This window comes from Sebastes umbrosus, chromosome 2 (assembly GCF_015220745.1).
Source record: "Sebastes umbrosus isolate fSebUmb1 chromosome 2, fSebUmb1.pri, whole genome shotgun sequence".
Classification (NCBI taxonomy): Eukaryota; Metazoa; Chordata; class Actinopteri; order Perciformes; family Sebastidae; genus Sebastes; species Sebastes umbrosus.
This window is the reverse complement of record NC_051270.1, coordinates 27,707,062-27,732,203: the sequence shown is the minus strand read 5'-3', so window position 1 is coordinate 27,732,203 and position 25,142 is coordinate 27,707,062. Positions and strand designations below refer to the sequence as shown.

Here is a 25,142-nt window from a genome sequence, read left to right as displayed (position 1 = left end):
CCTTTTCCAAACAACTTGCATCCAAGTGTTAAGGGCTCTGACCCATGGCTGTGGTCCTAGTTAATGTTGGAGGGATAGAGGGGACTGAGCTTTCCTGCACTCTGATATTTAATTAGTTGCTTCACCTGGCAGTAAATAGGCTCTGGTTAGCGCTCTCTCTCTCTCACACACACACTTCTCGGATTCTAGTTCTATCACTTATGCTCCAGTGACGCATCACCATCACATAACAACCTGCCGTACAAAACAAAAGCAAAAAATCCTCTCATTAAATGTTAAAGCTCTGCCTGGTCAGATTGAATCTGTCACACATGCACACATTGGGTTACGTTTATTGATTTAGTTCCATGCATGACATACTTACAGCACTTTAATTTCCTACGACTGGGCTGAATGGAGAAGCAATCGATAAGGAGATGTGTTGGAAAAGGATTCATAATAAGTTTCATGTTAATATAGTCACTTGAATTTACACTGTGGGTTTTAGCTTACTGTTCAATTTAGGTAGGTTTTCAGAAAAGTTTTTATTTATATATATACACATAAGGGTACTACAAAAAGTCAAGGCTGTGCCCCCTTTAGGGGTAAAGAAAACCAGAAATCCCATAGACTTTACAGTTTACAGTTTGACGTATGTTTGGATTGTAATTTTGACAAATTCATACGCATTCATCTCTTGTTATACAAACGTTTGTTTTATGGACATGTCTAATAATAATTTTGTGACCTGAACATGAGTTTTTTCGATAGCTAAATAAATGAAGGTTGATCGCCTTCGATCTTCCCTCGTCCAACACAGTGGCCGGATATTGCTTATCCAGACATCTATACATATTTGATTGAATCACGTTAGGCTAAGTGTTGTCTGTAAATAACCAACCAGTTAATAGCCAACTGTTTGATCTATAGGTTGAGATTTAGTTGGAGACGACAGTCTGATGCTGCTATAACGTTAATGTATGACTGTATTACCGCAGCAGCCTCCCCCTCAAGCCTCGTAACATTTAAGTAACGTATAGTAGCGTATATTTTCCTCGAACGAACATATAACACATTGCAGCTCACGACTATCACTGAATCAGTGCAGTACGATCGCGCGTTCCTTATGTCCAGTCTATTGTGCAATTTAGTTTTTGTTGCATTCATTGCATAAAACCGCGCTTCGCAGAGATATGCAACATATAGTAGGTCACCGGGTGATGATGACGGACTGATGACCTTGTGTGCATGTGTGTTGTGGGCGTGACAGGGTTGAGGAAAGGTGCAGCACAGTCAGACCGTGCCAAGTTCAATGTAATTACCACACAAAGTCTTTTATGTCATATGTTTATTATTAAGTGTGTTTCCTCTCGGCAACTTTTTTGCAGCCAGGTAGCTAGGGACCGCCAATTTAAAGGATGGCAGGATGAATTGTTTTATAGCATGTGACAATGGATTCAGGTGGAGTTTCTAAAGAAATAGGTTGATGAGAATTTCTGCTGCCTGCAGAAAGTCCACAACCCTAAACAAGCGCTACAGCTGGAGGGAGAGCGGAAGGAAAGTAGGGAGATGTATTAACTTAAGACCAGTCAACAGAGAATATACTCAGATCTCAGCAATTAATGATGTGATTGAGTAATAAGTATAATTTAATTTTTATTTCCATTTCACATTAGACCCAACATCTGTATTATATTTAGATAAATGGCGTCATCACCTCAATCATGTTGCATATTGCTTAAAGCAGCTTCCAGTCAATGAAGCAGGAATGTGTTTGGCGTCTTGCTCAAAGGACACTTGTGAAGGGGACATGTGGAAACAAACCAGCAGGCTACTTGCATCTATGTCATTTGGATCAACAAAACATGCATTTCAAATGTTTCATAGTTGACTTAGTTTCATTTTTCTCTGTCCTCTTAGCTGGTGTTTTATATCTGTGCTGAAATGAATTGCACAAGCAAAGGGAAGCTTTGCTGCACAGCAGTCTCTAACCTGAGTCATTTAGAGCCTATTACAAGACATCAATATATTGATTGAAGCAAGTGTCTCAGTGTACTGCTCTGTAAACACACGGTTGGTGCAGTTGTGCATGTTTTATCTGCTGGAATCTTATCAGGATTTAAATCTTTTCATCTTCAATTCACTTAATCCTTGCACTACAGGCTTTTGACCTAAGATTCCACTCACTCTACCCTGATATGTTTGGTTAATTCATAACATAATGAAAAATAACAATGTAAAGAACATTTTTTATTTTATTTATTTTACTCATGTATTAAAGGCTCTGCATGCAAAGGTTAGATATGTTTGATTATCTACTTTTCATAACAAGAATGAAAGAGACAAACATATTTCAAAATGTCTTGTACATATTGCAGTGTATAACCAGAAGAAACCATGGTCGATACGGTATATGGTTTGAAAGCACCTCCTCAAATAATGAATAAGAATTTAAGATGAATTGGTAAGTCCCTAATCAAAACAAAATTCTAAAACATTTAAATTACAGAAATACATTTCATAACACTATATCTACTAAAGTAATCATGTAGGATAATGTCAAAAAAGTCACAATATAGTATGTCATAAATGAAGGAATCCATCATTAAGTACATATACCAGTCCAGTTACTTTGTTCTTTGTCAGTTTTTCTTCATGGGTACATAGAGTTTTGTTTGCTTTTGATCTACCAGATGTACCTGCCTGCCTTTTGGGAACCTGTAAGTCTTTTGTTTGATTAAAGTATCTTCATTGAATCTGACAGTGTCTGACTCTGCATTTGGGCCCTGCTGTATGTCGTCAAAAAAAGTCATAGTATATTGTCCTAAATGTCATAGTATAACATGTAATTAAAATGTCATAATATAGTAGGTCATATAAAAAGTCATAGCATAGTCTGTCGCAAAATTATATCACAGTCATAGTATATCGACAAATTGCATAAAAGTCATAGTATAGTATGTCAATTTTTTTTTTTTAAAGTCATGGTATACTATGTCAAAAAAAGTTAAAGTATCCTATGTCGAAAAAATTTAGAAAAGTCATAGTATATCAAAAAAAAAAATAAAGTCATAGTCTAGTATGTATGTAGAAAAAATAAAAAGGTCATAGTGTTGAAAAATCTTTTAAAACTCATAGTATAGTACATCAAAAAAAAATGTAAGTAATAGTATAGTATAGTATGTTGAAAAAAAGTCATACAATAGTTTTGTCGTATAAAGACTCATACTATATCATGTCGAAAAATGAAAAAAGTCATTGTATTGAGTAACAAAAAAAAATAAGCCATAGAATAGTATGTCGAAAAAATAAAAAAAACTCGTACAGTATGTTGAACATTTTTTTTAGAAAGTAATAGTATAACATGTTGAGCAAAGTCATAGTATAGTATATCGAAAAAATAAAAAAAATCATAGTATAGTATGTTGAAAAAAAAGTGATGGTATAATATGTTGAAAAAATAAAAACAGTCATAGTATGGTTTGTTGAAAAAAAAGTTATAGTATGTCGAATATTTTTTAAATTAATAGTATGGTAAGTCGAAAAAAAATAATTTTAAAAGTAAGTTTAGTGACGAAAACTGACAAAAAAAAAGTCAGTATAGTATGTCGAAACTGTTTTAAAAAGTCATAGTATAGTTTGCCGAAAAAAAAGTCATAGTATAATATGTCGAAATAATTTAAAAAGTCATATAGTATATCGAAAAAAAAGTCATAGTATGGTATGTCGAAAAAATTAAATGGTCATTGTATAGTCTGTCGAAGACAAATAAGTCATAGTATGGTATATCAAAAAAATAAAAAAGTCATGCTATAGTATGTCGAAAAAATAAAGTCATAGTTTAGTATGTTGAAAAGAAATTATAGTATTATATGTGAAAAAAATAAAAGTCATAGTATAGTGTGTCGAAAAAATAAAAAAGTCATAGTATAGTGTGTCAAAAAAATAAAAAAGTCATAGAATAGTATGTCAAAAAAATTTAATAAAAGTCATAGTATAGTATGTCGAAAAAAAGTCATGTCATGTCGAAAAAAGTCATGTCAAAAAAAGTCATAGCATTTCGAAAAAAATCATAGTATAGTATGTCGAAAAAACAATAAAAGTTATAGTATAGTATGTCGAAAAAAAGTCATAGTATAGTATGTTGAAATTTTTTCAAAAAGTCATAGTCGTGTGTCGAAAAAGTCAGTGTCACAGTATATTATGTCAAAAAAATGTCATAGTAAAACCTGTAAAAAATGTAAAAAGTCATAGTATGTTGAAAATTTCAAAATTCATAGTATTGAAAGTCAAAAACATCATAAAGCCATAGTTCAGTATGTCAAAAAAAGTAAAAGTCTATATCGTATAGTGAAAAAAAGTCATTAAAAAAGTCATAGTATAGCATGTCTAGAAAAGTCCCAGTATAGTATGTCGAAAAGTGTCATAAAATAAGTCATACTATAGTATGTTGGAAAATGTCATAAAAACAAATGTGGAAAATGTAATTAAAGCAGTCATAATATAATTGTAATGTTTTGAGGTGGTAGACCTTTACAAACAGTTTCAAAGCCAGCAGGATTGAGGTGTAAAGCTCGGTGGAGAGAAGAGCAGCAACATTCAAACAAGAATTTTTCCAGATAAAAAACCCTCAACTCTCACCAACAGGTAGAAGACAGATGGTTAACAAAACAGTTTCAAAGGTGTAGCAGATTCCAGTGACTGGGGTAACACTCACCTGATTCCCTCTATCTGACACACTACACTGTTTTCCCACCTGATATATACTGGAAAAACAAAGTTCAGAAACTTGTGTTTGGTGGATTATTTCTCTGTTGTTACAATGCTAATGGTCATTGTATTTTACATCGTTGGAAAGCCTGTTTATTTACCTTCGCAATGATGTCCAACTTGTAAGGATCATGCATTTGTGGTATGAGCAGCACAGCTGATTATGTGGGGAGCGCCCAAGAAAAATTTGCCAAAATGCTCTGCCAATGGTAAACAGTGTATTGTCATAAGGCTACCAGGAAGCCTGCAATGACTGCCCTTCACCGTCAGGCCCGTTTGCGCTGGTGTCGACAACACAGACAATGGAACCTGAACATGTGGGGGAATGTCATGTTCAGTGATGAGTCCAGGTTCTGTCTGCAAAAGTTGGATGGCAGGGTCAAAGTATGGAGACGACGTGGAGAACGCTATGCTGATTGTTGCACCGATCGAGTAACAGCTTTTGGTGGTCGGCATCTCCCTCACTGGCAAAGCAAGGCTTGTCATCATTGAAGGCCATCTCAATGCAGGAAGATATCGGGATGATATTCTGCAGCCAGTGGCGATCCCATATCTCCACAATCTGGCACCTAACTTCATCCTCCAAGATGACAACGCTCGCCCCCACAGAGCCAGGGTTATCACAGACTACCTCCACAATGTGGGAGTAGAGAGAATGGAACGGCCTGCCAAGAGTCCACACCTCAACCCAATTCAACACTTCTAGGATCAGCTTGGGCGTGCTGTACATGTTAGAGTGACCAACACAACCACGCTGGCTGACCTGCAACGAATCCTGGTTGAGGAATGGAACGCCATCCCACAGCAACGTGTGACCAGGTTGGTGACCAGCATGAGGAGGAGGTGCCAGGCTGTTGTGGCTGCGTATGGATCTTCCACCGCTACTGAGGCTCCTGACGGTGTAGTAAATTAATAAAGTGTAAAATTGCCAATATGTCTTGTTTGTTCCTTGTTACTGATAGAGAGTTCAATCATCCAATCTACCAAACAACTCAAAACAAGAGTCAGTACCAACAGGAGAATATACTGTTTACCATTGACGGAGCATTTTGGCAAATTTTTCTTGGGCGCTACCCACATAATCAGCTGTGCTGCTCATCCCACAAATGCATGATCCTTACAAGTTGGACATCATTGCGAAGGTAAATAAACAGGCTTTCCAATGATGTAAAATACAATGCCAATTAGCATTGATACAACAGAGAAATAATCGACCAAACACAAATTTCCGAATTTTGTTTTTCCAGTTTATATACCTTCGGTCTCTTCCAACAGTGAAGGGCACAAACACAATAAAATAGTATGTTGAAATATGTCATAAAAAGTCATAGTATAGTTTCTTGAAAAATGTCATGATAAAAAGTCATAGTATAGTATGTTGAAAAAATCTGAAAAACATCATGGTATAGTATGTTGAAAAATGTCATGAAATAGTCATAGAATAATATGACATGAAAAAAAGGTCATAGTATAATATGTCGAAAACAGTGATAAAACTTTAGGTCGAAAAATGTCATAAAAAAAGTTATAGTAGCTATAGTATGTCATAAAAAGCCAAAGTATAGTATGCCATATAAAAAGTCATCGTATAGTAGGTCACCTATGCACGTATCAATATATGTGTAGATATTTGTATTACTAAGGAGAGAGCCTTCTTGTCAGTGTATCTGTTGATATTTATGACATCCAGCAGCACCAGACTGTAAGATGAGTATCATGATTTGAATTCATGTTCCCATATGATTGTCTGAACTGTGTGATTTCCAAGGTCACTTTTTCATCTCTGAAGGGGGATTGTTCCCTCATGCTTGTCTTCTGATTGAAGCCTCGCTACAACGTTTATACACCACTCAGAGTCACCCTCCAGCCATGCTCACAAATTGAATTAGTTTCAGTCTGAATTTGTGTTTCAAAACTATTAATTATGTTTTAACCCCAGAGGAAGCCAAGAGAAATGAGTCAGATCTTGAAATTTGACGATATATGATTTTACACCAGCCAAAGGGACACAAGCCTGAAGCACAGCAATTTACCAACCATTCATCTGTTAGCAAATTAAATCACACCACATTTGACATCTTATAGAAAGTTAGATAAATCTGATGAAAAAGTTTCTCTCTCAATTACCATCTGAAATTAATCTCCTTAATCCCAATTTGATCTCTTTCATGCATATAAGGGGTATCTTTCATCTGCCCACCTATGTGCTTTAAATCTCCACCACAGAGTTGAGATGGAACGTGACTGTCAAACTTAGTCCTACGTGAAACTCCGACACCCATGCAGCTCCATGAGATGGGGGAGCTGATTAGGGGAGATGAGGACAGAGGGGCGTAACTGACAGCCACCCATTATCTCTCTCCATAGCTGGTGGAGGACGGTAAGCAGTCTCCAGGAGTGTGTGACGGAGCAGCAAAGCACTATCCAGAGGCAGGTATGGTTCAGTTGCAGCAGTGCAGAGCAAAGCTGGAAAACAGAGTCAAAGAGCCAAAAATACAGCTTATTTCCACTACAATTATTTATTGACGTTGATACAATCTGAAAAGGTGAATCATGCTAATTTACCATCCTGCATTAAGAATGCCTGTGATGATGTGCAAGCAGGTATTGGTTCATTTTAAGGGGTCACAAGAAAAAAAAAATAGATAAATAAAGATAAAGATAAAAACAATAGATAAAGATTCTGTGTTTTGTGAGCACATTACTTACTCTGCCATATGCAATTTAGTTTGTGCGCTGTGCATATTTTGTATTGACATGTAGGTACCTAGGCTCTAGCATACGGATAGCAACTGTTACTCAACTCAACTTGTACAGCACCTTTCATGCAATCATGCAGCCCAAAGTGCTTCACAGAGATTAAAACAGCACAGACAAAAAAGAGAAAACAAAAATAGACACCAATATATATAATTTTGAAAGAAAGAAAAGTACAACAATAAACAATAAAGTGTTAAAAAAAATATATAGAAGAAGACATACTTCATTGAGACCTGAGGGGAAATTAAATTTTTTCACTCTGTTGTCAGAGTTGTTAATGGAGAGATGTCAGAGCGAGGAGGCTGACCATGGACAGGCGCCTCAAGCACTTGGGGGTTTGCTGCCTTGCTCAAGGGCACCTCGGCAGTGCCCAGGAGGTGAACTGGCACCTCTCTACCTACCAGTCCACACTCCGTACTTGGTCCATGCAGGGACTTGAACCGGCGACCCTCCAGTTCCAAAGCGAAGTCCCTACAGACTGCAGATCTACTGTCGCCAAATTGTAATATGAAAACCAATGATTAATCTACAGCAGAGGAGTTTCCAGCTGACAGAGAGAAGACCAACCGGAGAGGACAAAGCACCAAAACAAAGAGATGATCAGACAAAAGGCCACTAGCAGACACTCACATGGTGAGTTGCAGATTCAGAATATGCACTTTCTGTCGCCCAAAACTGCCCCCAGCATCCGAGCAGCCAGGACCACGGTTGATACTGATCAGGCCTAGTTACACACCAGCTCTCCCCTCTTTAAGCGGCACTTTGACCAGCCAATGACCTACAAGCCCCGAGCACCACTATGATGTGAGTGCTCTATAATAGGAAGGAAAAGGAGTCTCATCTCCTTTCTCAACAGTGGGTATTAGTTTAAGATAGCCAGAGCAAAGAATGGGGCGCAATGCTAGCTCCTTCACAGACCATTCTGGTCATTAGCGTGGACCACACAGCCTTTTTTTCAAGTCGTAACCTACAGAGGTCACAGTGTTCACTAATGCTAGCTACAGGCAAGATCAGATTCTGTTGTCAAGAAAAGGGAAGACTTGTAGCTTTGCCCTCTCTCTGTATTCCTAAAGCTGATTAGATAATGAAGTCTTTTCCCGGACTCGGGGCCTGGATGTTCAGTAGTATTTAATGCTTTCTGATATTACCAGCTGGATAGTTTTTTCGCAGACCTCAATACCTCATGTATTAGTATAATGTTAGTTATATATTTGTTTTGGTCTGGAGCTACACATTGTCACTTGCTCTTTGCTCTACTGTGCCAGTCCTTTTATTGACGTCTGTGACTGTGCATGCATGATTGCATACACGTGTATTTCTCTGTATGCATGTGTGTGTGTGTGTGCTGACTCCTGAGCCAAGAGCACATCTCTGGCTCGTCTCTAAGGCCTGGCGTCAGCCTCCTTAAGTGCTGTCAATGTCACATGGTAACATCAGCACTGCAGCCTCTTAATTGGTTTAGGAAAAGCATCCTTGTCATTTTGCGGTCAGTAAACTCCGCTCGAGAAAATGAAGTCCAAGCTGCTGCCACCTCCTCAACCCCCACACAGCCAGCCTAACAAAAAAATAATGATTATGTGCCGTGTATATTTGTGCGTTCGCTGTCTGTTTTCACTTTTTGCTTTTAGAAATAATTGCTGTTGGTTGTGTGGCTGCATCAGAGGAAGGGCATTAATGATTCTCACTGGCCGCGAGGAAACGCTGCGCTGCAAAGGGCGGGAGGAGAGTAACTCATTTTCTGGAACTAAACATGTGTGTGCATTTGTGCCTGATTGTGTTTGTGTTCGGTAATTCATTTTTTAGTAGTTTCCTCATTTTGTCGTGCAGTACATATGGCATGCAGCCTATAACAATTACGCTAGCAGTGAGTGCAGAAATGTGTGTGTGTGTGTGTGTGTAATTCACGTGTGTGTGTGTGTGTGTGTGTGTGTGTTTGTGCAGTGTATGTGCACTGCTGTCCTTTTGCACGGATTAGCTGGTGAATGCTGCGAGAGGATGATCAGACTGGGAGCACACCAGGGTTGCTCTGCGATCACACAGGGATTACGGGGGATGTGGAGCTGTAGTGCATTCCAGGGCCGCCTCCAGTTAGGCTCATCTCCGCCACGCTCCCCTCACACACACCACTTTAATTGCCTTTGCTTCTTTCATTACTTTTATTGCCTCTCCTCTGCATTGCATGCTCCCTGGGCTTGTGGAAAGGTCATTGTGATGGTGGTGGTGGTGGTGGTGGTGGTGTGCTCATAGCCTCCATCTCACTGACTAGCAGGAAATGGCTGTGGGGCTGAAGCTTGGGGAATGAGTGACACAACAAGGTAACCACTGACAGATTTTTATCACTAAATGTATAATTATTTTTTTCAAAACAAGTCAGTGAAGTACACCAGAATTATATTTTTGAATGCCACCCGATGTGTTGAATATAAGGTGGCAGCCTCAGTGGTAGAGATATAGATAATAGATCCTCACTCTGACTAGCTATATGCAAACTGTGATATTGAGTGGAATGTAAAGTAAGGCAAATGCATAATCCTTATTAAAAAAGGCTTCATCACCTGACAGTCGGAGGAGCTGGGCAGGCAGTGTTAATGGCAGTGGCAATATCTTGGCTCGGAAGCAGTGAAGAGGTGACGACCCTTGGATGAGGGACATATTTCTGCCTTATTGCATCTCCTGTGCACAATACTAAGGGAAAAAAAGAGGTTTTAGTTGTGGTAGGATCAAGTGACTTATAGTTTGAATTGTGGTACAATAAAAATTGTCGTCCCTGGTCAATTAAAGTTACTTCTCCCAAAACATCCTAAAGATGTGCACCTTCCTGATAAGTACATACAGAGCCCCCTGCATGTTTTAGAATATGTACTTTACACATATGTTGTATTTTTAATAGTATTTTTTGTATTTAATCCTATTCTAACAACATGAGAATTTCACTCATTTAAAGGAGCAGTGTGTAGGATTTAGTGACATCTAGTGATGAGGTTGCAGATTGCAACCAATTTAAACCTCTCCTGTGGCCAACTATGGTGGCCGACAAAAGAACGTGAAAGGCCCCATACAGAGCCAGTTGCTGTGTGTGTTTGTACGTGGGAAGTGAGTGGTGAAGCAAGAGAGAGAGAGCTGCGGTGAATGTGTGTGAGCGAACAGGTGAGCTATAGTGGAGCGGAAGACAGAGTTAGTTTAGCTTTGACAATATCAAGTGAATGTACAGTGGAAGTTGCAGTTTGTGTAGAAAAAAATGCTGCAGTTTCTCAAGACCAACAGAGGTTTCCCGTGTCTTGTTTCCCGGCGGCTGAGCAGAGTGACGAGGGTTAAAGGACCAGTATGTAGGATTTAGTGGAATCTAGTGGTGAGGTTGCAGATTGAAACCAACTGAATGGTCATGGAGGCCTTCAGGTAATGTAAAAACATGAAAGAGACAGTATTTGGATTGCCCGTTCTGGGCTACTGAAAAACATCTCCGTGAAGAGGAACCGCTCCAAATGTAGATATAAACAGCTCATTCTATGGTAACAAAAACACAACGATTCATATTTTCAGGTGATTATACACTAAAGAAAACATAGTTAATATTATATTTAATTTCTGCCAATAGATCCCCCTAATTGTTACGCACTGGTCCTTTAAAGGGCTTTTAGTTTTTTTATTATTGCTATTATTCTTTTGCAAATAATACCATATTTCATCATGTTTTCTAATCCTTCAGGCTTATATGAGTGATAGCAGGTAGTGATAGTATCTCTCAGGGATAGCTATGACTTTAAGGTATTCCAGGCCAAGCAAAAACACATACAGTACATAGGCCCCATCAGTCCAATACCATTATTAGTCTTACAAATGTCCTCTGTCTTCTTAGTGTCCCTGTCTCTTTCTTTCAGGCTTTATACTCCAAGCCTGAGTCTTTAAAAACAGAAGTACAGCACAACAGCAGCTTTATGTTGTAGATATGGGATTTTTTTTATATATATATTTTACCTCCCTCCCACTACTTCTGTCTTTTACTCCCCGTCTCTCTCTTCCTCCCTCTCTGTCCCAGTCCAAAGGTGGAGGTTTTGTGTTCTGTCAGGCGGTTCTCGTGTCCACAAGATGCTCTCCACTGTCAACCAGTTGGTCCTGGAACGTAAGTAAGGCCTTAATACACATCACATTACTGCTGAGGTCTCTCTGCACTTGCACAATAATTGGTTTCTATCCCAACAAAAGCTAATACACATTTTATCATATCCCTACATTGCTGCAGGCAAGCAAATGAAAAACTGGCACTGAAAATAAAAGAGCAAAGCACGAAGCACGCATCCATCTCTGCCAAGAAAGAGAAAGTGGACAGAGGAGGGTTATATTTATGTGCTTTATGAACCAATGCAACAGTGTGTGAAATATAGTGCACTTTTTGTTTGCGTGAATGTGTGTGTCTTTGTGTGTGTGTGTGTGTGTATAGGCACACATGAATCCACCTGCAGGAGGATGGGGGAGCTCGGCAAATTGAGGTCAGGAGACTTAAAGCTGAGTTTGATGAGAAGAGGATTGAAGAGGAGGAGCTCCAGGTATACACACAGAGAATAAAGACACTGAGCAAAATCTACAAATATCGTTGTGCAATGTCCAATTTTTATGTCAATTTTCATTTTATATATGTTAGGCCATCACACAAACAGAAGCCTTAATGAAGCCTTAAGAAAGTGCTTGAGCATAATGTCAATATTTAAGCATTATTAATACATAATTTATACTTGCTTAACATGATAATGGCATTGTAATGTCTGTTAAAGATATTTTTCTGTACTAGAAAATAAAACATGTTTCCTTAGATGTTTTATGTGAAGTTTTGCATAAATCAATTATCTAGAAAACAGCATTTACTATCCACCACAGTTCATTCATTGCTATGGGTCTCTCCCATGTGTTTGTAGTGTCAATTAAATACACAAAATATGAACATGAAACATGAAACTGTTTCTTTCATATCATATTAATACAGAGTATGACAAGTTTATATTGGTAAACTGTCAGTCCATTTACAAATTAAATAAGAGTAACACTAGCAGATAGCTTTTATGGGGACATCCTTTGGTTGAAGTTTTCAGCTTGTTGCAGTGACGTAGAGGTGTACATCATTGTTGACCACTATCCTCGGTGATGATGGGCGCAGTCAGTGTTGCAAAAGACCTGAAATGTTGAACCAGAAAAGGTCATTGAAAACAATTATTTTCAACTTGGTGTTAAGTCACCCTTTAATCTTTTAATGCAACATGGGAACTAGATACAGAATGTATTGCAGTGAATCGAGTGTGTGATGCGTTTGTGTAGCAGTAATCTCTATAAACAGATTCTGGATTCACATGTAGAATCAGTTGGCAACGGGACAAGATGTTGGTATCGGAAGCGTTCTGGTTTGTATACTGACTAGTATTGACCAATCACGTTCGACCAGGCTTTGGTTGAATGCAGGTAAACAGTCTGAGTGGAGAGCAAAAGAGGCGGAACACATTGGCCGAAATGCAATCTGGGAATCGTCTGACGATGATTTAGCTTTTTATTGGTTTAAAATTAGTTTGTAAACTGGCTACTTGTGAAGCACTCCGGTCGTACACGCCATCTCTCAACTCCAACTCCAGTCTCGTGTCTCAAGTTGCTAATCGGACTGTAAACAATGAGCAGCACACGGAAGAGGAAGTCTTCTGCTATATCTGCTGAAATATAGCCCCTTACCATTAAGACACAAATCAAGACATAAAACATTTTTTTATCAGCATGAACAAATCCCTTTTTTTTTTACTTTTTAGACAAAAGTTGCCGGGACTGTTGCTCCTGCTAAGCACACAATATTGTTTCTGATTAGACCTATTTGAAAGCCCAGTGCAGAATTCTTGCCAAAATATAAGTATATAATGACTGATTCCTATAGACCAACACGTTCTCATACCAACTCGTCACATACTGCCACTCGCCCCTTGGCGTCACTTTAGGTTTAGGCATCAGAACCACTTAGTTGGGTTTAGGAAAAAACTACATGGTTGGGCTTAAAATGACTACGTTTGTAAAATGAAAATGAAACTGAACGTTGTGAACACGGGACACGAACGAACAGCTGATTGTAACATGAGAGTGAAACCTAACGCACGGGAAACAAACAGCCGTCTCTTGGATGAAAGCCTTGTGTTTGTTGGGCTCATCCACCTTCCCTCCCACCTGCCCTGTGTGTGTTTTCGCTCTTTAAACCACATCACCACAGTCACCTCCAGCACATGGGTTTACATTTTAGGCGCTAAATGGTGCCTTCTGCGGCGATAAAGAAAACGCCGACGGCCATGACAAAGCATCAGTATTTGACGCAATGAGAACAAGCATAGACGCAGTCAAATCATCCTCATTAGCGATGTGTCTGCCTTCCTCTGCATCCTTTGACCAAGTTTCCTAGTGCGACATTGCAGACTCTGACCTGACACAGTACATGATTGAGCGTCTCTGATCATTCTACTCTGTTAAACTATCATAGTCCTGGCAAAGACTCCCACTTCTCCTCCAAAAAGGAGACTCCAAATCTATACAAGCCCCTCTCTGTGACTACATGTCCTCTGCTTTTGCTCGGGCCCACTCCAGAGACAGTGTCAGTGACAAAGCAGTGAGCTTTCAGACAGAGCGTGAGTGTTTCTGGAGTGGCTCATCTGAAACACGGGTCAATACAAACACTCACCAGCACATCACAGACAGTATCACTGAAAAGCAAAGCTGTTGCATAACTCCCAGGATTTTATCGGCTGTCATGTTGATTTTGCTTGTTCTGGGATTAGCATAGGCCTCAGTGTGTGACTAATGGTCTGTGTTTTCCGGCTGTGAAATCAGCAGCCTGAGAGCCCTGAACAGCCTGCACATCAGTGTTTGAAGTCCGCCGCCCCCCCTGGGTTGTACCTCTGGGTCCTGCTGCTAATGCAGCCCCAGCACATTTTGCCTCTCTATCTCACAGAGCAGAAGCTCTCCTTTACATACAACCATGTTTGGCACTCCTCTCCTCCTGCACCCAGGATGACCCCCTCTGTAATCTGCTCCACTCTGGACGGCTTGTGTCATCCCCACCTGTGTGGCCCAGCCTCGACTGATGGCTAAAGCTTGTTAACACATTTGTGCAGTTAGCTGGGAAATGTTGGGGGTGGCAAAGGGAGTTGGTGATCAAAGGACATGCTGCAGCAGAGGGAAGAGGTCTCTCCTCGGGCACAGTTTGAGCCTCTTGAGTTGGCAAACTTTTCACCCAACTTGACCCAAGGACGCTCCCTCCTCTGGCCAGACAGACACATAAGTGTTTGTCGCTGTTAGTGTTCACCGAGGCCACACAGGACACTTTTAAGTATCACTCAAGCATCACCATGGAAACTTTTTTTAAATAAAATGTGAATTGTATGTGTTGCTTGAGAAAGGGGTTATTTGTTGGTGGAATGGTGTCCCACAGAGGAAGCCATCTCATTTTTTCCTCAGCCAATGCCACCTTACCTCAAAGTAAGCCAGATTTGTGTTACCTGGCATTTGCCTGCAACACATTCCTATCTGATATCCTCTCAGATTGAAAGCAGGGAAAATGGGGCTGATTGAAGGGATCAGTTTTGGTGGTGGAGGGACAGAGGCAGAGCGAGAGCGAGGGGAAAAAGATGTGAACCCAATCTGCCACGTGTTGACTGTACTGATTAGGGGCTTGTGCTAAGAAGAGCCTCTCTATCCCCTCATTCCTTCTGTTTACTTTGAGCTGCACCACCCTTCTCAACACAGGCATCGCTGACACCACAGTGCCCTCCTCGCTCTTCTCTTCTCAGCTTCAACCATATCACCTGCATCACTGGAGGCACAAGTGCTCCTTTGTATGCCAAACTAGTCCGATTGAAAAGATGACAGCTTAACTATAGGGCTAGAATGGATTTGGTCAAGTTTGTTAATTCATTAGAGAGAGTGGAATAAGCAGTGTGATTGCTAATAAGAGGAGATCTGTCTGAATATTTGTAGGATTTACAGTAGTCTGACAGCTCTTTGTGTGTGTGTGTATATTTGTGGAGGCCAGCAGTGGAGAGCTGATGCAAACTCAGCCCATTAAGGGCCGTAGGTGGACTAGAGAAAAGTCCAGCTAATGTTTTGGGACATTGAAAAGCCTGCAGGGAGCCAAGAGTACAGAGGTGGGCTGAAAGCAAACCAGAGATCCGGGGAATAATAATAAATAGATAAATAAGTGGATGGAATGGTAGGAGAGAAGCTAGGGAAATAGCACATCTATTCTCACGCAGCACGTTTGTTTATTTATGGCGTCTGAAGGCTTGGTCTGGATGCCGGATGGGGGCTGGGGGAGCACAAGCACAGGCTTTCCCTCTCAGAGCTCAGCTCCCTGGCTTTCATTAAGTGTCATTACCAGTACTTTCAGAAAGCTGGCCAGGCTGAGACCTGACATCCCCTCCACAGATAGTTGGCCATGCATATGGATGGATTTCTGATCCCTCTTATCCACCACTGAGGAGGGGGAATTAGGCCAGCGAGAAGGAGAGCGGGGGGCTTAAAGGGTGCGTCCATATCTGACTTAAATGCCAAAGATGGAGCCATTACTTCAATTGAGGGACAGTGTTCATGCTTGGCTTGTTGTTGCGTATATGTCACTCAGGTTGACAACATTGTGAGTGTTTCACTTAGGATTTTCCTTTTTATGAACGGATCATGGACACCCATGTCTATACGATCAAACACATTTTACGCTCTTGTGAAGAATTGTGTTTTCATTTCGGCCACTTTTACAACATACCCACAATGGTATTTTAAAATGTGCATTTTTAGCAGCATGGTGCTCATTAGCAATTTGCTCTTCCAGTTCACTTACACTGAGAACGTCCCCTGATTGATGGAGGGGGGGCTTGTTCCCAGTTATTTGTATATCAGGGAATGCAATATTCATATTGTACGCTTTTCTGAGCAGAAGTTATCTAGATTCTGTGTAAATGGTACTTGGGATTAGATTTTCACAGCAGATTGCTGTTATTAAGGGGGAAAAGCCAACCCCTTTGAGCAGTCATCTTCCTGGGAGGCAATCTATTTCTCTTTCACGCAGCAAGAGTGCTGGACCAGGCTCTTAATGCACTGAAGCAAAAGTGCTTCGGTCCGCAACCTTTCACGCCTTCAGCTCTCCTTTATGTGATTGAATAGTTAATAACTATGAGTCGCCTTTGAAAGCTCTGTGCCGTTGGTCCTTCTGAGGCACTTCTCTTCTTTTTGTCTGTTTGGCTGCTGTACGGTACCTGCCCATTGCTCTGTCTGCCTGCATGTCTACTTGCCCCAGATGCCAAGTCGACTGATAGCCCACCTCTTCTCCGCCAACCCCTCTTACTTTTGTCTTTGTCTCTCGCCTGACTTGCCGCTTGTGTGTCTGGCTGTCTGGCTGTCTTAGTCTGTACATCAGAATTTTGAGGGCTTAGGGATCAGCTTTTTCATCTCTTACTTCCTCTTTCTCTTCCTATACACATTCGCACAAACACACACTCTCGCTCACACAGCTCATTAGCCCATCCCACGCTCACAGCTCTGGCAGAATGTGACCCTGCCTAATTGTGTACTATGCTCATTTGTTCTCCCTGCATGATGTGACGATTGCTTATTTATTCTCCTCAGGGCTCCCATCTCACATTAAAATGATTGACTCATTTCATTCACTGCACATTTTCAAGCTTTATTTGATAAGCTCATTTCCCTTGGCATTCAAACCCCTCCTTTTCCCATGCTTAAAAGTTATAATGTTACCGAGGCACATTATTATTCATACTCTGGATTGTTTCTTTCGGCTAATTATCTGTGTTAGAAAATAATTTTGCACGTGTGATTCTGTTTATTCCGGTGGAATTGAGCAGCACAAAAGGGCGGACATTAACGATGCTGTTGGAATGGCTGAGGAGCCAATTGTGTACACAAAGCTGGCAGACGCGGTCAACAAGAAGCTTAAGAGGGATTGGGACACTGCGGAAGCTCGGCTAGAATAAGCAGAGCAAATTTGCATTTACATCTGGTTAGAGACCTGTTTTACAAATAAAAAAGCCATCAATCAGGTAATAAGGGAGTGTTTTGACACAGAAAAGAGCATAACAAGGGATTGTTGATTGGGGATTTGGGCAGCATTGTTACAGCAGGATTTTAGCCCTTGTGATTTTGCCAGCTGACAGTCGATGTTTTCTCCCCCCAGCTACTGTATATCGACCAGGCCTCGGTGACACATCAGCTGATGGAAACCTGCTCTGTGCACTGGTTGGTCATTTCTGACGCCTTAGTGACCTGTTTGATAGAGTGAAGTATTTTGGTCCGAAATGCCTCAGAGTATTATAAACGAAGCAAAAGTATTTACTTATTCTTTACTTATTCTTACATCTAAATTTTAGACTGTTTTGTTTAGCCAAAGTTGTGTTGCTGATGGACAACATTTAACGTTTGAGAACTTTCGATTATTTTGATTAAAGGGGACTACAGCAATTTGGTATTACACTTCCATAAAACTGAAGGAATCTGGTAAAAAAACAAAAAATTAAAATTGAAGTAGCAGAGTCCGAGATATCGTGCTTTTTAGTCCCTATATGGGTCAAGCTCCAAAAACAGTGGATCCTGTTTTTTCCATAATGCAACTCAATAGCATCTCTTATAGGGGGGCGAAGTCCCGCCCCTTCTGGTGGACTACCATAGGACCTTACTTCGGAAAAAATATGAACGGTAGTCAACGACGAGAGACAAATATTTTTTTAATCCCGTTTGAATTGCGCCAGGAATCACAAATAATATGATGTTTGTCAATTTAAAAGATAATTTTGCAAGTCAAGAAAGTCGCAGTTTGTTGTAAAACTGGTGAAGTATTAGACTGTGAAAATACATAATTAGAAAGACTATGCTATATATGTACTACACCCAAAAGTCGCGTAAGTGACGTCTCTCTCTCTGAAGCTACGATGCCTGTGTGTTCCGTACTGGGATGAACTCACACGAGCAATGAGTCTGATCGTTTTTTCTCTTCCCGGCTGATAAAAAGACCAGGAGTTGCTGGATGAACCAGGTTAGATAACGTTTCATTTGTGCGTGGTCATATCTAAATTAGCTAGCTAGCTAGTGTTGGTGACGTATATTGTGCAAGACGAGAGATGTAGTTCACTGAGCGGATTCACACAAAACTAAATGATACTACGACAAACCTACGACAAACTGAGACTTTCTTGAGTTGCAAAATTGTGTTTTAAATAGACAAACATCATATGTGTGATTCATGGTGCAAATCAAACGGGATCAAAAAAATTTGTCTCTCACTGTTGACTACCGTTCATATTTTTTTTACAAAATAAGGTCCAATGGGGGACATCGGAAGGGGAGGGACTTCGCCTCTCTATTAGATGCCTGATGACATCATCAGTAGTCAAACTTTGGGAAGCTTCCTCCAGGGAATTCAAACAAAACACAACCCTAGGCATCATCTTGTTAATTTATAACAAAAATAACGATTAAGTGCATTGCAATGCCCCTTGTTTTTAGCATTCTTAATACAATTTATTGCATGTATTGTCTAAATGAAGTCTCTTGTGCTTTAGCTGTGCTCTGACTGCGAGAGGAGTTGTGATTAGTCAAGCAGAGAGCCAACAGACGAGGCTGCTGGCCTCCTCTAGCAGCCACATGTGCAGCGTTGGAGAGTTGTCTGCAGGCCCAGGAGAGAGCACCTGAGCAGATTTGGACGTCATGACCTTCCAATCTCAGGGACGGACATTTATCTATTAATGAAAAGCACTTAAACACATGAAAAGAGGATTTGTTAAACCTCGCCAAGTTTTCATTAATGATTTCACAGCGCCATACACTCATACTGTACTTATGTGTACTTGAGTGTAGAGTACAGTTTTGTTATTTTGTGTCTTTGTTGAGTTTGGAGTCTAATTCTGATGTGTTTTTGTTATAAGTGCTTAAATGGCCAGATGTGACTGTAATTATACTTTCAGAATGTGTACAATAAAGCTTAAAAACTAATCATGAACCAGTTGTGATTGAAAAGGTTTCTGCATAATTAGAGACTTTATCTATGTAGGTGGAAACTGCTGTAGGATTCATTTAATTTAATTTAGTACCCTGATGTTTTTCTGTTCATATGCCCTGAATCACAAAGTGTTTTGATTTCATTAGATTTTAGTACATGTAAGTTGAATACACGAGGAGCTATTAATCTATTTTTTATGATTAAGTTTCCGTACATTGATTTTTTTTACAAAAGAAAAGCGCTTGATGTGTTTTGCGTCGCATACAGTAACTACTCCTAGAGCCACAGACTCCACAAGCCAGTGTAGCCAAATCTTAATGAATATGGGCAGATAGACAAGAAATTGCAGCCAAATAAAAGAATAATAAAGGCATCTACACCCTAACAAGTCTGCCTTTGTTCTTCCACTCCACCCACCACAAGTTGGCTGTGTGAAAGCAGGCATTGTTGCAGCTTTGAGGGCAGCTCTGAGAGTTCCATGCCCATCGGCCTTCAATCACATGGGATGTCTGAGTTTGACAGTATAAAGTCTTTCTTCTAGAACAAAATAAGACCCCTAAGCAATAGTGGATGAGCTGTTAGTAACCGTACAGTCCACAGGGAGGTAGACCAAGCATGGTAGTACAGTATACACAAAGTGTTGGTTAGGGATAAGACAATGGACCAGTAAAAACATTACTGCATGCTGCAACACTCTTAAATTTCTTGCATTTACTAACATTAGTAAACTGTTTTGTTTTGTAAAATTCCATTTGAGTTCATACAAACCAAAACAAAGTTCATGAAAATGGCAGTTAATGTTGTAAAAACTTACCAATTTATTCAAACAATATTGAAAGTATTACTTGTTCTGTTGCAGGGGATGTAAATGATAAATATTGGAGCAGCTATTGTCGTTTTTCTTTTTCTTTCGCACATTTGGTCGTGCCCATCCCTTGTTTCGTTTGACTTTTCAGAAGCAGTGAGATGGCTCGTAGTAGGTATAGGCTAAGTTATTTACTCACCGAAAGCGTGAAAGGATTAATTCCAGCCTTACAGGAAGAGGACACCATCGGTTTCTGCCTTGGCCGGATCAATAGGCAACATTCTTTCCAGCATAGCAGTCAATACGCCACACTTAAGGTGTCTGAGGAAACCAAAGAACACCAATAATTGTTATTAATGCCTTGGATGTCCCCAAGCATTGCATTTACAGGCAGTCCCCATCTTAAAAGACATTCAGCCATCACATACTGTACATATCCCACAAAGGCCTCCCAGGCTCTAGTAAACTGGGAATCCTCATACCATAAAAAATGTTGACCAATATAATAATAATTAGTTTTTCCAAGATGCCCGATATGCCTGTAGTGTTGACATTTGGGGGGATTTTTTAGCCATGATAATGATGTGACTATAGAGATGGCAATTTGGCTTACAGACATTTATGGCTCCCAGAGGATGAATCCTACTGACTTTGGTGATCCCCTGACTTTTCCTCTACTAGCGCCACCATGAGGTTGGGTTTTACTGAATTGTCTCGACGATAGAATTGATTACCATTATATTTTGTACAAACATTCAGAGGATGCATTGTGATAACTTTGGTGATGCCTAGACATAATTTGTCCAAAACTTTGGTTTATGACCAAATACCTGCAAAACTAATACATTTCCCATCAGCATAAGATGTACTTTGTGTCTATTGCACATTAAAATGTTACCATTCTAACATGCAGAACTAAGATGATGAACATGGTAAACATTATGCCTGCTAAGCATTCGCATGTTAGCCTTTTTATTTTGAGCATGTTACAGTAGCATGCTGATATTAGCATTTACCTCAAAGCACCACTGAGCAAACGTACAGCCTTATTGAGCCACTAGCATGGCTGAAGACTATACATTAAAACAAGTGTTTTAAATGACCACTGCTATTTAGAGTGGTTATTAGGTTGTGCTGGTTGTGAATTGTTCTTGGCATTATACGTAATTTAAAGTCGTGGCATGTGTCCTTGTCAAACTGAATTTTTCACAGCAAAAAGAAATGTATGTTTTTGCGTTTTAACAAGAAAGTTATGTGTCTTTTTTATCAATTGATAATCTGAATGTAGCCCACTCTCCCATTTTAGGCTGGAGCTTCTCATTAGGGAGTGGTATTTAAAATATTATATATGTTTATGATATTTGGATGTTGGATGAATTTACCTATATCGTTGTGATACATGTTATTTATTATTCTTACTAAAAAATGTTGATACATCTATATGGACGTGGTCACTGATGAAAAGTCACAAATAGCTATTTATATATTTACTTCTCTCATTTTATTATTATATGATGTATGATTGTTTACCCTGCTTACATGCGGCTTATTGTTCTTTCCCCATTTTTTTGCAGCCTGACGGGGATGTTATTTAACAGAACGTCAGTCTCATTTCTGTTTGACTCTGATGAAAACGCACTTGTTGTTGTTTTAGTCTTTAATAAAGTTGATAGCCTTAAATCCGTGTGTTCCAGTGTGCTTTGGACCTGATATCTGAAGTCTCTCCGGTAAAAAGAAAATTATATTACAAATGTTTTTAGCATCCTAAAATATTAATGATTGAGTTTCCTTTGAATAAAAAAAAAAAAAAGATTGTTGATTGACTCAGTATAATCTCCTTTACTGACTTGAATAGATTTTCAGTGTTTATTCAGTTTAAAACACCCCAATTAACTCATTCTAATCTCCATTCACAACTCCTCACAAGAATATACGGTATGCTGCAGGGACACAACACACAAACAGGCTTTGATGCACCAATTCATGCCAGCCATTACACATTGTATACAAAGCCACTCTATCAGTGCAAGCAGTTATCAAGAGAAGGACAGCCAACAACAAGCATACATTGCCTCCTGCCTCCATCATAAACCACATGTGGGTTCAGAACTGGTGAAGGTAAGGGACTACAGAAGATGGCGTGTGTGTGTGTGTGTGTGTGTGTGTGTGTGTGTGTGTGTGTGTGTGTGTGTGTGTGTGCGTGTGTGTCGGGGTGTAACATTCAAAATTCAATCAAGTGAAGGCCATCTCCAGCAGGGTAACAGGGAGTGGAGAGGTGGGGGGGAGATGAGGGGAAACTCAGCTGAAGTTTCCACTGGGCCTGCTGTGCTCCTAATGCAGCCTTGGATGTAATTGGGTCCCAGAAGGCTGTTCATTATCGGGGGTGAGCGAGGCAACAAAACAGAAAGGGGTGGAAAGAGAAAGAAAATGTCTCATTCTTTGCTCAGTGCCTCCGTCCTGGCACCATTATGGGACAAGAGTTAATTAAAAGAGCAGTTGATGCCTCTGTTTTTCTCATCAATCTCACTTCTGCTCTTATTAAGTTTGTAATGACAGCAGAGCTTGTCCCTGTCTGCCACCAGACACACAACAAGGGGGGAAGAATATGATAGGAAGGCGAGGGCGGGGCACTTAATGTGAGGCACAGCTCATCTCAACAAATCTCACAGTGGTCAACAACGAACATTCACCCTAATCCCTCCATCAAATCTCAGGGTGACGATATACGTAGGCGTCGGAGGAGAGCTGTGCTTTATTTGGGGTGTGGCAGAAGAGCCCATTTAAGAGGCGTGGCTTTGCACCCTAATCCCACGGCTCCCATCTCCACCGCCTTGGAGGCCATTTTAATTCCCTCCATCATTACAGGGACCATCCCTGGAAAGCTTTTGGTAAAGGTGACTGCTGACACTGTCATTCACAAGGACTATTTCAAAATGTCAGCCCATAGCTGAGATTTGTCTCATTAAAGTTGGTGGAGTCCATTATATCCATCCCCTCCTCCGCCTGCCACACTCAATCAGGATGACTTAGAGAATTGAGGGGGTCGAGGGAACGCTCATAATCATGCTTATTTGCATGAGGGTTACAGTGAGACAGACTATCATTGACCAACAAGAAAGGAGAGCAGAGGGATTCAGCTAAGAGAAAAAAAACACTGCTAGTTGTTGCGCACTACATTTGAAGAAATCACTAGCAGGCCAGCGTCTTTTCTGTCTTTTCCCTCCAAATTGATGCCAGCTATAGCGGTTTCAGCTAAGAGACATCAAGAAATGTCAACCTAACCGTGATGAAGACACTGGAACACCATCCAGGCTTTTGTTCAACAGTCTTGTGACCTGAAGATTTACATACAGCTTCAATAAAGCCAAACACAAGATCCACCCACATATAGCCTGGCTCTTCATCTAACGCATATCAACGTCTTTACAGCTGAGGGGTTTCAAAGCCCAGGGATCACTCATGTAGATGTGTGACATCTGTGGGTGCGAGCGTCTGAGTGAGGGAGGGACAGACCCGGGCTTTTTGTTTCTCTCTGATCAGTTTCACTCGCCTCAGCTCGCAATTGTGAAGCTGACAATGAAAACAACCATTCCATGGGAATTTCATTAAGACCATTCCAGTTGTATGTAGCTCACAGGACTTTGCTGTGTTCGGGTTGTTCCATATTTATATTTACATGTAAACATGTGTGCTACAAAGACCCATGACCTCACTGACCTCAAGTTAGTTGTAAGAAAAAGTTCATCACATGCACGACAGTTTGGATAGTATGAAGTCCTTTCCCAATCGAATGTTCAACACCTTCATCATCTATCCGAATGTGGATGTGCAAGTTTCGTAGTTGATTGACAGAAAAGGAATTAACTATTACTATAATAGTTAATCAGTTAATTGTTTCAGTCAAGAAAAAAATGCCAAACATGGTGCTGCTTCTAAAATGTGAGGATTTGCTGCTTTTCTTTGTCATATGATAGTAAAATAAGATCTTCGGATTTGGATTGTTGATTGAACAAAAATAGCAATTTGAAGTAGATTCATTTCGATTAGTCAATCAACATAAAATTAATTAGTTACTATTTTGATAATCCATTAGTTGTTTAAGTCAGTGAATCAAAACAGCGGTTTGAGGTAGAGCTGAATTAGTGAATCAAAATTAATTGTCAACTATTATTATTTAAGTCATTGTTTAAGCAAAAACGTCAAACATTTTGTGGTTTCAGCTTCTTAATCGTGAAGATTTGGATTTGGAGCTTTTGGGCGAACAAAACAAGCAAGTTTAAGATGTTACCTTGGGCTTTTTTAAAGATCGACAAACGATTAATCAGTACTAAAAAGGTTCATTAGTTGCAGCCCTAATTTGAAGACGTCCCCTTGGGATGTAAGAAATTACAATGGCCATTACACTAGTTTCTGAAATGATGTGGAAAAAAACTATTAATCCAGAAGTAATCTGCAGATTAATTGATAATGAAAATAATCATTTGTTGTAGAAAATGATTGGATTGTACACATACTGTATGTGCCCGGCTGAGAACTGTTTTTATAGGGAGACCCATGTCACATATAGAGAATTTATAGCCTTAACTAATTTGCATCAGTTTCACTTATTGAGCTATCACTCATGCTACCGCAAAACTAACTTAGAAATGTGCATCTAAATGACATAATTATGTTAGGCACTTGCAGTGCACAAAGACACATAATGTGACATTAATGACTACAATATCAAATGAAATCACCTTGGATTAAAAAAATAGCTAACATTTATTTTTTTTTCATTTACAAAAGATGTTGAGAGAAAAAAAAAATCCATTA

General features: G+C 39.9%; 2 long non-coding RNA genes across 2 annotated transcripts; both read left to right on the top strand.

Annotated features, from left to right (window-relative positions):
- Nucleotides 1–2,059: 2,059 nt before the first annotated feature.
- LOC119480375 lies at nucleotides 2,060–21,374 on the top strand. Its single transcript, XR_005204903.1, has 3 exons — nucleotides 2,060–2,070; nucleotides 16,503–16,508; nucleotides 21,241–21,374. It is a non-coding gene; the product is annotated as an uncharacterized LOC119480375 (long non-coding RNA).
- LOC119480380 lies at nucleotides 7,978–12,035 on the top strand. Its single transcript, XR_005204904.1, has 3 exons — nucleotides 7,978–8,142; nucleotides 11,546–11,629; nucleotides 11,948–12,035. It is a non-coding gene; the product is annotated as an uncharacterized LOC119480380 (long non-coding RNA).
- Nucleotides 21,375–25,142: the final 3,768 nt, after the last annotated feature.